Genomic DNA, 13,131 nt, shown 5'->3' with positions numbered 1-13,131 from the left:
TACATACAGTATGAACCTAAGCAGAGCAGAGTATTATTTGGTCATTACCTGCCATATATGGCTGTATAAAATGGAAGATAGCCATTTATACACTTCCACACAGCCTTGAATAAATATACAACACACTCATGTTTCAACACACAAAGCAATTTTGCAGTATTGATTTAAAGCCCCGGCTGTGTTTTCATCCATATGCAGGCCTGTGACTGAATTGCAGAGCCAGAAGTAGCAATATGATGTATTATAGCTGTGATTGTTTGACTCCTACAGCAGCTGCGGAACTGAGAAGGAGTGTATGTGAGAGAGAGAGATAGGGAACCTGGGAAAGTGAATACAGAGATAGCAAGACAGGTGGAAGGTGGAATGAATGAAAGAGACAGCAGGAAATATGCAGTATGTGCGGGCAGGTGTGGTTCCTTTGTTTGGTGGGGCAATAACATTATTTTGGTTTAGCTGTTCTTGTAAACATTTGTATTCACCTGCACTGAAGCCAATCTTTCAAATATACAAGGCTTAGCACACGGTTCAATACATGCATTAACCTCTTCCCCCAGGAAACCTCCATGGGGCATTTCTGAAGAATTGCCATCTTTATTACCCTTGTAACACTTTTTTTGGTTTGCTCCTGAGAGGCCATCAACACTGACCCAAGCCCTTTAGGGTTAATGTACCCATTACACTGGGGCAGGTGCAAATGGTAGCTGCATATCATGTTTTTTTCCTAAACAACAAATTAAAATGCACAACATTAAAAATGTCCTATTGTAGAAAGATAAATCCTATTTAAAAAGGTAGTATTGCACAGTATCAATAGATACTATAGGTTCATCAAACTATGAAAACATCCGCCATTACTTCAGTACATCAACTGTGTGTGTACATGATACTACTCATTGCTTTGTGCTTGTGATAACACAAGTCCCAAATAAACCATGTCAGTGTCTGTGTAGGAAAAGGCTGAGATCAAACATTAGTAACCTGCAAATTCAAAGAAGAAAAGACTGAAGTTAACTGGCCAATAGAACTGGTCCCGTGGTGATGTAACTTGCTGCTCCCTATACATTGGGCAAAATACTTCTCAAGGGAGCCCACAGACTGTCACAGAGTTCAGCAAAAAAGTATAATATCTTGGTCATCCATTGTTATTTGTTTCTTATCAGTTGACATTGCTGAGAAACTTGAGTTGCAAATGGGTAAGGATTTGCATATAGGAGAGAATCCAGGCATCCCTATATTGACTATCCTTCACAGTGCAGTCTGCTGCATCCAAATGTTGGAGGCCCAGATGATTGTTGTTGCAAGCCAAACCCACGGGAAGGTTGGCTGTTCCCTAATTCTCCATGTTTCAATTGCAGCAGCAGGGAGCCGCTGACCTGGAGCAACTGGGCAAGCCATACATCAGTTTTTTATGCTACCAAGCAAACTGTAGCAATTTGCTAACTAATCATATATAATCATATTTGGTCCTCCAGTGCTGAAACAGAGCATAGTGCACAAATACTCAGCTGAAATCGGTGGACTACCTGAGATTATATCTTTTAGCACCAGGAACATGCAGCACTAGACAATGTCAACATTGCGAATACTTGGAATATTTAGCACATAGTAGTGACCTGACAAGACAATGGTGTGTACAGGACAAAGTGGCAAATGTATGATGGATGCTAACCCATGTACACTAAACTGTTGTTTTATCAGCAAAACGGCAAGAACCCTGTACATGAGCTGCTACTTAAATGGTTTAATCGTTTTCTGATGTGTGCAAAATTTGCTACAAGATCACATTTTTTCACTGCACATTTCAAGCTCTCAAAATCAATAAATTAAACAAAGGCATTCATTACTAAGAATAACATTGTATTCTGTCATGGCCCTTCCATACCTGCAATTGTTGCCTTTACTTTCTCCTTCTCCTCATCGACGGTGGCAAGGCTTCAACTAGCATCAGTAAAGACTCTTATTAGTGCTGCCCACACAAATACTGCCACACAGCAGCCAGTGCAGCTTGGATACAAACAGAAAGGCTCACTCAAATGTTAAAACTGTTGGGTCTGATCCAAAAATGCAAACATTGCATTTAGTCACTTGTGCAGAAGTGGAATGGCAACTCAGTTGAATAGGTGCTCCACCACTCGCATGGCTTCAGTGCTGCTACATCACCATCTGGGGAAATTTCCCCCTCTCAGAAGAGCTCTCTCCAAATCAGCTTATAGATTACGGTAGGTTTGACCAACAATTACAATAGATTTTAATTGTCTCCCATGTCAAAGTCACATGCTTTGATGACCTACCCATCCACCGTGACCTCCTCACAGTGAGATTTTGTGGCTCTACAACAACATTGCACAACAGGCCATTGAATGCTCGAAATGAACTGGTTTGTACGAAGTGGCGTCCGACCATGTCTGAGGGTAAAAGTGTTGTCAGAACGGCCATATGCAAAGGAGGGGTGAAAAGCTTGCTGTCATAGAGGGAGGTGATAGTCATTAAAATGGGAATAATGGTGGACGATTTTGGACTGTCTAGTCCTAAAGACATTCATGTTGACATGAAGAAACATGGAAGTAATTGTGTGAATAATTAAAAAAGACCTTGAGAGAGAAGTTCATATCCTCAAATCCACATGGCCTGCGTTAAGTGGGTGTGATTGTTTCGGTGTGGTTTTGCAAAATGTTACAAAAACTGTTATCCCCCCATTAACCCAATGTTTGAAAGGTATTGGGGGAAGGGATTTCAGACTCTGTTCGACAATCCGACAAGCACTTCGGATGACGCATACTGATAACTTATTCCGCCTTTGTTCCTTAAAGACAACAGTCGTTTTTCACAGCGCCACTAGAGGGCCTTGTCAGGTAAACTTATGTAAACATAGGAAATTTTAGACATTTGACCAAATGGCCAATGCCTTTGTTTATCTTGTGAGGACAGTGTCCCTAGTTGCCTTACAAGGGAGAATTATCACCCTCAACCATGCAGTATCGTCCACTGTCTTAAAAATATTGTCCTGCCTCTGGCATAATAACCTGCCAACCTGCCATCCCTCCTACTTTCTCCCCTTCCCTTCTTTTCTCCTCTTTTGAAAAGTCATTGTGATGGTATCCAAAAGCATGTTCATTAATCTAAATTTCAGTCATACATTTCAGTGTTTAACATTAGCATGTCTGAACTTTGTACTTTGTGTCTCTGTTGCTTTTAAGATTTAAAGATTCTCTCACCACCTCATGAACATAAATGCCAAACATGTCAGTCGGCAGAACATTAATCGGCCACTATTTTGATCATCAATTAATTGTTTCAGAAAAAAAAAAACATTTCTACTCTAATGTGGGGATTTTCTGCTTTTCTTTGTCACATATGATAGAAAACTGAATTATTTGGATTTTGGACTGATGGACAGAGAAATAAAGCAGTACATAAATATATATACTGACCTGACATGAGCCAGAAATGTTCCCCAGCTGCTCTCCTTCATGGTTTTGACTCACATTGATCATATATGGTGCCTTTAACCTGTTTTACAGGGATCCACAAAGGCTAAAATGAAAATGCATCACAGCTCAAAGAAATGTTTATTTCAGTTTAGGTTGTGTAAATAAGATGATTTTCTGTTGAATTGCAGTCATAGAAGTTAGACCTGTAGTACATTATATACTGCAGAAGATTAGTTATAGGAGGCTGTTCCAGCCGTGGAAATCAAACCCTGGCTTTAATGATTTTTAGCCTTCAATCTCTGGCCAGTGCAACAAAATAAAGGTCATAAAAACACCAAAGACTGGCCAATGAGGACAGAGAGGCTCAGAGAACCTGCAGCGCACCCTCTGCATGTTAATGCATGATTCAATTACTTGGTTAGGCTCGCTTTGGGGGATTTTCATAAAATATGGGAAATCCAGCTCTTTGCCACTTGTGAACAGGTTTCCCATCAACTTTGACCGTGTTTGCTAATCAGAGTGTGTGTGTGTGTGTGTGTCAGAGAGAGAGGGTGAGAGAGAGACAGGGGAAGAAAGAGTGAGATAGGAACGGTATAGGCTGCATCTTCAACCAACGGGAGTTGGCATTCCCATGCTGAAGAGACAAAGAGGGGGGAAACGGGCGGAGGTGGGTGGGGGAGTAAAGCGCCGAACAGTGAGGTGAGGCAGAGCTCATTCAGTGGGATCGCTGAGCTGCGGAGCTCCTCGGATTTAACTGACAGAAAATCCCTCCGTTTGGTGTGTGAAGCGCTCCTGTCCTGGACCGCTGTGCGCTCTGCTGCTCGCTGTGGCTGATCCCGTCTGAAGCGGATGCGACAAGACCCTGCGAGAGGACACGACCAAAAACTTTTTTCATCGTGGTTTTCAACAAAGGTAAGATGCTGTTTTTTTTTATTTATTTTTTTTTTATTATTTTAACTTGAGGATTAATAAACGCGCAATGGTGGAGCTGATGAGGAGGTTGCGTGGCTTGTCTTGATCGTGACTTGCAGCTGAATGTGTTGCTTATCATCACATCGAGTCATAAATCACCGGTAATCTGAAATACCTGCTTTAATCGAGAAATGACAGCAGGTGCATCAGTGAAAAGTCCCGGAGCGCAGACGGTCAACAATAAGCTCGCGCCGCACATTACATTACACGGCGGAACAAAAGAGCTGCATTTACTCACACCTTTCTTCGGGTCTCGCAAATGACTTTAGACGTGCATGCATCAAATTGATCTGTTGTGGAAAAATGATCCAAGTTACAGCGTGTGTGCCCTGTCAGGTGCAGTAACATCACAGGGCAAGGGAACAATCACAACGCGTCTCTGCACGTCTGTTGAGACAGCAGCACTTTGGCGGCGGAGCTGTTAGATATAACCTCTTTTTTTTTTCTTAGATATCTGGCTGCTGTGTGCGTAATCGTGCCTAGAGCAGCCTTCCCTAAACTAAACCGAGGGGCTTCCCTTGCAACGTTTCCCTCCCCAGCCTGTTGGATGTTTCAAAGCAAAGAAAGTTGCTTTGAACTGAATAATCATTTAACTTTGGAAGCGCTTATTTCATTGAAACAGTGAAGGCGTCAACGCATTGCATACAGAGTCTGCGACATTCCTTGGCAACTTGCATGTTGGTTGGACACCACAGTATGTTAACTGGTAACAATCACCACTGTGCGTCTGCATATAGTGATGATACATTCCTCGACGGAAGGCAGCTTGAGTTCACAAAGTGTCTTTGCTGTGATAAATGAAATGTGTTCAGGCCTCTGACAGGTTTATTAATAAAAATGTAGATATGTGATATGAGAGAAGACCGCCTGCCTTGTGATTTGCAGTGTTTTCTATAGTTTATCTTTTCTTGAAAATGAAATGTTTGCAGCATATTGTGTTTGTCAAGCAGTGGAATAGTCCATGGCATTCCCTGTGTCCATTTCGTCGCTGTGTTTTTTTTTTTCAACGATGAAATCATTTTATTTTTGCACAAATGACCCTGGAAGGAAAAAACGTTGTGCTTATTACCTTACTACCGCCACCCACCTCTTGGGCCAATCGTTGCAGCCCTTTCCCTCTTTGATATTAAAACGCATGCACTCCTTCTCGCACGCGCACACACACACACACACACACACACACACACACACACACACACACGCACAACTACAGACAAACACAGTTATCCAATAGCACCATCAATGTCACCATGGAAACCAACTCTCTTGGCACCCTCAGTTGGTCGCCTTCAGCATTACTCTTGGCTTGTCACTTGAAAAACGTGTACAGGGTGTGTGTTTGTGGATGCATCTGTCAACGTCATGTTGAGAAGGTGGTCCTTCTCCTGACTACAGGTGTAAGTGTATATGTTGGATTTTTAATGGGCATATTAGCTCCCACTGGTGGTCCTGGTGAGGGGAACTGGCTGCACCATGTGTGGCAGGGCTGGGATCTGAAGAGGCCTTGGCCTTCAGTGTAATTGCTGGGAGAATCTGTAAAGGAAAGTGTCCATGCAGCTAATACGTTTTGTCCTTTTCCCAGAGGCTGCTCTCTAAACTACTGTACTGTGGCATTTGCTGCCGTACATGAATGAGCACAACAGACATTCAAGGGAGGCCACACATGCTGAAAGGCAGGATGAGTCATTTAATATAATGTATTTTCTGAATCTGTATGGGGGTGGATTTTCTCTATAAGCGAGTGCAAGTGTTTATCATGTGAGGGGGTTACATGAACATAAATGAGAATTCACATCCAATGGGAGTCTGTTTGGGCACATTATGCAGATATTTAGCATTTGTTTACAGAGAAGAGCATCATTAGTGTAAGGGAATTTATGCAGCGACTTTTATCTGTGAGTGCACCATTAATCTTTTTTACCTGCATTTGTCAAAAAATAACAGAAAACAAATTTCCTGGGTGTTTATGTTTATGCCGTATGCAGTTCTAGGAACTATATTCTATTTAATATTCTTATTCTTCTTATTATCAGCTCATATACATTTTCAGATTCACACTGTCTGAATAAACAGGATGAATCAAAATAAATGCAGCATTATATCGAATTCTGTCTGAATTACTTGAAACTCCTTATTAGTTATCACAAGTTTTAACATCTAAGTCTCTCATTAAGGAAGCACCTCTTCCATATGAAACACGTGACATCAATATTTAGCTGTTCTTGTTATAGTTAACGTGAATAACAAGCTGTTTTTTGGATGTCCGACATCAATGGTCCAACATGCAATCATGAAAGTATTAATCCTTTTGAGCATAAATGCATCCAAGTAATCATGCACGCATGCATGCACATAGACAACATACAGAGGCACTCACACTCCCAGACAAAACCCCGCAGCGTCGCTGATCCTCCACTGGAAACGAAACAAGTCAAAAATCATATTTCTCAGAATCTGTGAAGACGTTCTTTTTAACTAGGGTAGGCATCGCTCAGGGTACTCAGGGCAGAGTAGATGTTTGCATGGACATGTGTGTTTGTGAGTGCGCCTTTTTATTTAATATAGGCTGTTCTACTGTGAGACACACACACACACACACACACACACACACACACATAGGGGGAGGGTAGGTGTAGAGATATGCGAGCCAGGGTTAAGTAATATGGAAAGGAAAAGGAAGTAACAGCACACTGGTCAAAAAAAAAAAAAATCAATATGCTGACTAACTGATAGCTTCTTCATTGACTATTCTTTACTGTGGAAATTAAATTTTAACAATCAATCAACGGTTTTATGGATTGATTAAAGTAGTCGGCTGTGCTTGAAAATTATTAAGAGTCCGCTGGATGGATTTATCTGGAATACTCATACATGACTGGGAATGGTAAACCAGTTGGCAAATGAGCCATCACCATTAAGCAGACATGAACTGATTAAAAGAAAACTGCATTGACACTGCAGAGTAAGCTGAAAGATTAATTGAATCCTATAGGATGTTGTGTGGATAGAATGTGATAACATGGTCCTGTTCTCATAGCAAGAATAAGTTATATTTTTATGTAATGCCTGACAAGTTAGAAAGCAAGCAGGCGGCAGATAGTGCTGGCCTATTTTCCCTGCTGCCTTCATATTTTGTATGCAGCTCCATAATGTTCTTTAGTGCTGTTTAGCACCTGAGAAAAACAATAAAACCCAAAGAACAATGTAGCAACACTTCAGTTTCTAGCAGACAAACTGAGATTTTACACTGCCAGAAGTGTTAGATGGAGTGGGAGAGTAGCTTTAATATGTGGGAGTGACAGAAAGAGACAAATAGATGGGGAGGACAGACAGTAAAATATAGTACTCTTTCTTTGGTTGAAAAGCGATAAATGGCCAAAGGATGGAGTGTGTGAACAGGGAGGAAGGTGGGGTCGTTTCTCCTCCCAGACAGAGAGCTCTGCCCATGCAGGAGGATGCTAAAGGGCCGCACAAGCAGCCTGAAGATGGACCATATGTTACCTGTCTGTGGCCGGCCAAGTCAAACCTCTCCTCTCCTCTCACTGCTGCTTGGAGAGGCTGCAGAGAGGGTGAGAGAGAAAGAGTGAGACAGATAGAGAATGAGTAAAGGGAGGCGGGAGAAGTGGAGGAATGAAAGAAAAAGGAAGAGGAAAGGTCAGTAGAACTGGGGAAAAAAGAGGGAGGAGAGGAAACAGGTGAAATAGACACCAGAATACAGCGGGGGGATGTCCACGGAGGTGTGTGTTTTGCGTGCATGTGTGTGGTTGTGTGTCTCCATTCATGGAGCTTCTCTGTGGTCTTGCTGGCAGTCTGTGGCATCTAGTGCTTGAGTAATCCTCCTGGGAACACGCTGAAGCTGCCAAAGTACCATCCAGCTCCTCTTTTCACTCTTTACCACCCTCATTCTCGTCTATCTCTGTCTCTCTTTTTCCCACTTTCTCAATACTCCTCTTTCTCTCCCCTTAGCTGTTTCTTCCATTTCAGTCCTTCCTAATTACCTTAATATCATCCAATTTCATTTGTTGCTGCACTTGATTTTCCCCGCGTTCCTTTGCCCGTTCTTGGCTTTTCGAGCCTTGAATTATGATTCGTCTCCTCCTCATGACTTTTTTCCTGACGTGAATCTTCCTAATATGTGGGATTCATGCTCGGTTTCTTTTTTATTTGGCTCTTGCAGTCTGGCCTATAGAATCAGTGTTTCGGTTCTCAGAGAGCAGAACAGAGTGAGGCCTTTCCCATGGGTTGACCAAACAAAGAGCCTGGTTCCCTTCACTTCTGTATGACTGCACAGGAACAGAAACAGAGGCATTCACCAGCGAGTCTGCTGCTGGGCGGCAAAACGATAGATCTCCGCTGGCCATGGTCAAGGCATTTCTTCAGTTTCGCTATGAGACAACAGCGATCATTAAATTGCCCATATAATCTGTGTGGATGTGTAAGGGATGGAAGATAACCTCCAAAAGTGCACATATAAGAACACATAAACAATTCTTTCCCAGGGAGCTGCCTTTTAGCAGCTGCTCATTCGTAAACCTTGTATGTAGAAAAGATTAATTCCATTTTCACTTCCAAACAACTTGTATTTGGTCTGTGAATGATCTTGTGCGTATGCTGTCATGTGGCAAAAATACAGTGAATACAGATGTAGATTTAGTTGGGTTGAGTTACCTTTGTTACAATTACAACAAATGCTGTTAGGAACTTGCCTTAGTGAGCTCATAGTGCAACTAATAAAACTTCATCATATAACTAAAAGATATTAAAATAGACAAAATGGCATGAATATAGATAATCTTTGACTCTTCTATCTTATAGAAGAGTCAAAGATTATCTATATTCATTCTATATTCAACTCATGAACAATATATACATAAAGTTTTCTATTGTGATTTATCATGTTTGTGCTTTGCAAGCGGTCAGATTGCTTTAAATTTATTGTGACTTAAAACACCTGATTCCTGAATTAAATCTTTTTGTAATTAGATGTAATTTCAACATTCCAGTAGTTTTTAGTGTACGGTGTGTAAAAGTAAAGTAAAACATTTAGAGATTACAGATGGCTGTGTAGCCAATACAAAGACCATGTGGGAATTTTTTTGTATGGTCTCACCTGGTAGACACAGTTCATGGTCAGAGTAGCCCACATATGTTTACTAATAGCCTACCAAGTTGAAGAAATTTCACCAGTCTAGTTGAACTAAGATTAGAAGGTTAGGCCAACACGTCCTTAAACACACATACACGTTCCTCTCACAAGTGGACTAACTTGATCTGGTCAATAGTGGCTGTATCTGCACTAAATTTAAATGATGTCTTTTTTAAAAGGACGCACATTAACATTTACATACTGGGTGAGGGGCCCCAGTGGGGATTGAGTCAGTGTTTACCGTGGTACAGTGAAGGCCTCATCCCACCCACAACCTCACCACCGCCACCGTCCTCCTCCCTGAAAATCCCCAAACCACCCACATCCCATTGGCACCTGCTACATCGGAATTCAGGTCAGCAGGGGGAGTCACGAAAATTGCTCTGAGAGTGATTGGTAAAGGGACGAGGGGCTGAACAGAGGGGGGTCTCGTTTTGTTTTTTCTCTTGGCACCAAAGACCATGCCACTGTGAACAATCATCCCATTCTGCGCCAACAAAAGAATCATAATTAAAGCACATGAAGTGATTCGTTCAAAACAAATAGAAGACCTCATCTGAACAATAGTCACAAGATGCAGTCTGACAGATTCACACTGGTTATCAGATGGAGCCACCTTTGTTTATGCCACTGCTCTGTGACCCTTATGCCTCAACACACAGACAATAACATTTCAATATAAGACAATAAAACAGTAAGATTTACTTTCACTTGCATTTATGAGAGACATTCAATATATTTCAAATGACCGTTTCAAACTAGATAATGTGACCTTGCAGAATCAAAAGAGCATTACAGTGTCCTACAGTATCCTGTAGGAATTGCTCTAGCTGCCTTTCTCTTATCCTTCTTTTCGAGAGTAAAGCTTTTATGACAGTTTCATAATGAGGATAATGGGAGGATCAGTGAGTGGGGAATAAAAAGGAAGAGGATGAACAGAAAAAAAAGGATTTGACGATGCCTAGAGTTTCCATATGGTGACAAAGATGTAGCTAGATATGATTTTCACATTTGATCCTCCTGCCGTCAGCCAAGGACCTGACTGTGGAACACTGAAAAAAGTAACTTTAAAAAGTTCAATTTTAAGTAAAACTAGTGTCGTTTCCCACTTCACTCACTACCCCTCCCCGTCTCACCCACCTTCCACTTCCTTTGCCCCTTTTTACTATTCCACAAATCCTCAATTAAGTGCGTAATGAGCCTCTGAGGCAGGTTTGTGTGCTTCTTTGTTCAGCTCTGGGGGATCGGCCGGCATTAATGTTCCTCTTGAGTGTGTAAATAGCCTGAGCTGTGGGAGCGCAGAGCAGAGCTGCCACTTGTCCGCTTAATCGCGGAGAGCTCCATCACTTTCGGACATTTTAGGGAGCCAAAACGGGACATGCATGAGAACTTCGGTACCAAATACAATGCCCACACTCGGAGGAGTAACCTCAGCACCCATGTCCACCTCCCACCACCTCTTCCGGAATAAACCCCTTTTTGCTCTCTCTCCTGCAGGACCCTTTACCCTCACCCCTTCTACCCTCCTCTCCCCCAAAACGGCCCTCACCCCTCCTACTCCACAGATCCCCGACCAATCCTGCCTCTGCATGAGTGCTGCTCCCCACTGCTCAGCCTATCCCATCCCGACGAGCCCAGCTGATAGACCCTGCAGTCTAGTTTTGTTTACCTCACCCACTTGTCCAGCGGAACACACAACAATCCCCTTCATTGCATGTTTGTCAGCCCCCTTTTCAGAACTAAAAGAGGAGAGAGAGAGGAGGGAGGGAGGGGGGTTACAAAACAAAAACGAAGGAAACAATTAAATTGCCCCTCCTCCCCATGAACCCTGTGCTAGCGGTTTCCCAGCTCGAGATTCTGTGAACTAACTTGGAGGCCTGTAAAGTGGTCCATTATTCTAGTAGGGGTGGCGTGTTCCAAGAGCGGCTTGCCTCAATGGCTGATGAACACAGAGAGGGTTTTGTTAGATGGTTTTGGCTCACCACATTATGCACTGGTTAATTAGGAGCTGCATCTATCTATCTATCTATCTATCTAGTATATTCAAATCAGTTTTACAAACGACACACCACACAGAATCCTGTTGTATCCAGATGGATCCTGACATCACTGGGAATCCTGGTCCTCCTTATATTATGAGGATTACAGTGAACCAGGACTTTGGGGGAATTTGTGTTGTACTCCTTAAATCTCGCTTGGAAAGGGGTTTACCGTCCTCTGAGCAGGATAAGACGAGTGTGCTCTGGGGATTTGGCTGTGACTGGGATCAAACAGTGTAAATGTGTTGGAAGATGCTTTTTGCCCGGAGTTTCTGATAGTGATTGACTCTGACCATAGGCAGGCTGTCATAATTAGGTGGTGGAAAAAGCCTAAGTGAGAGCATTCAGTCTCAATGGCATTCCAGTGCTGCGTGTGACTGAAGAAATATTTACATAGTTTGACAAAGTATGCAGCGAATAATGATGTGGAAAGAAAAACAATGAAACTGACTGCAGCAGGGGTCCCTCTGTGGCTTTTCACGTGTAACAGCAGTCAGTAATAGGCAATGGGTAGCGCTTATTTTCACAGTATTTCAGAGAAAATCCCTCCTGGTTCACATGTATAGTTGTGGATCTTAAAGAACAGTGTCAGTGAAGTGGTCCTGGAAGGAAAGCAGGTTTGCAGTGTTAGAGGCCTGAAGACTAAAGTTTTGTTTTTCTAAAAGGGTAAAAAAAAAAGTAATTGTTTAAGACAAACCAAACACATTTATATTTTATGATATTGTCACATAATCTGTCATTGAATTTGTTGACTCAATTTTTCTCACACCAGGTTTTCATATATACTAGGTGTTATTAGTATACTGTGTACTAATAAACAAGCGTACGGTTCTAGATATCTGCCTCTGCTGAAAATATGTTTGTCTGTCAGACATGCATAGCAGATGAAGGCACTGTTTTAGTTGATGCAGTATGTTGTGATAGCAATGATTTTGTTGTATATGCGTGTGAGAAAGAGATGGAGACAGAGAAACAGAGAGAAAAGTAGGGAGAAACAGTGAAAGCGAGAGTGTAATGAGGAAGAGAGATGCATACTGTAGATAACACACACACACACACACACACATAATGAGACACAGAGAGAGAGACTGACAGCTCTGTCACACTTCCCTGCTTTCCTGATAAGCTTCCCCGTTGTATTCTGGTCATCCTTGACATGATGCATTTTCCTCAGTGCAGATACACAGACATACAGTGTTGCAATTAGAAAAAACCCCACAATGCATACAGGGTGTGTTTGCACCAGAAATCAGAAATGTCTTTTCAATTAGATAATGATCATACCTTATAGAAACATGTGTACGATAACATCACCACAGGCCATGTCTACATATGTACTTCTAACTTCTGTTTACAGCGATAAGCATAGTATGACATCCAGCCAGTAATTTAAACCAAGCAATACTGTGTGATATTCCTTGTAATGTATGCCTAGGAATTTCTATTGGTTGTATAGAGAGCAGCCAGTGCAATTTGCGGAAATGGTTGCAAGACCTACAGTATACAGCCACCAGACTCTTAGTGCTTTTGTCTAACCTTATTT

This window comes from Enoplosus armatus, chromosome 6 (genome assembly GCF_043641665.1).
Source record: "Enoplosus armatus isolate fEnoArm2 chromosome 6, fEnoArm2.hap1, whole genome shotgun sequence".
Taxonomy (NCBI): Eukaryota; Metazoa; Chordata; class Actinopteri; order Centrarchiformes; family Enoplosidae; genus Enoplosus; species Enoplosus armatus.
The sequence above is the reverse complement of the archived record's forward strand: the minus strand, read 5'-3'. Positions refer to the sequence as shown.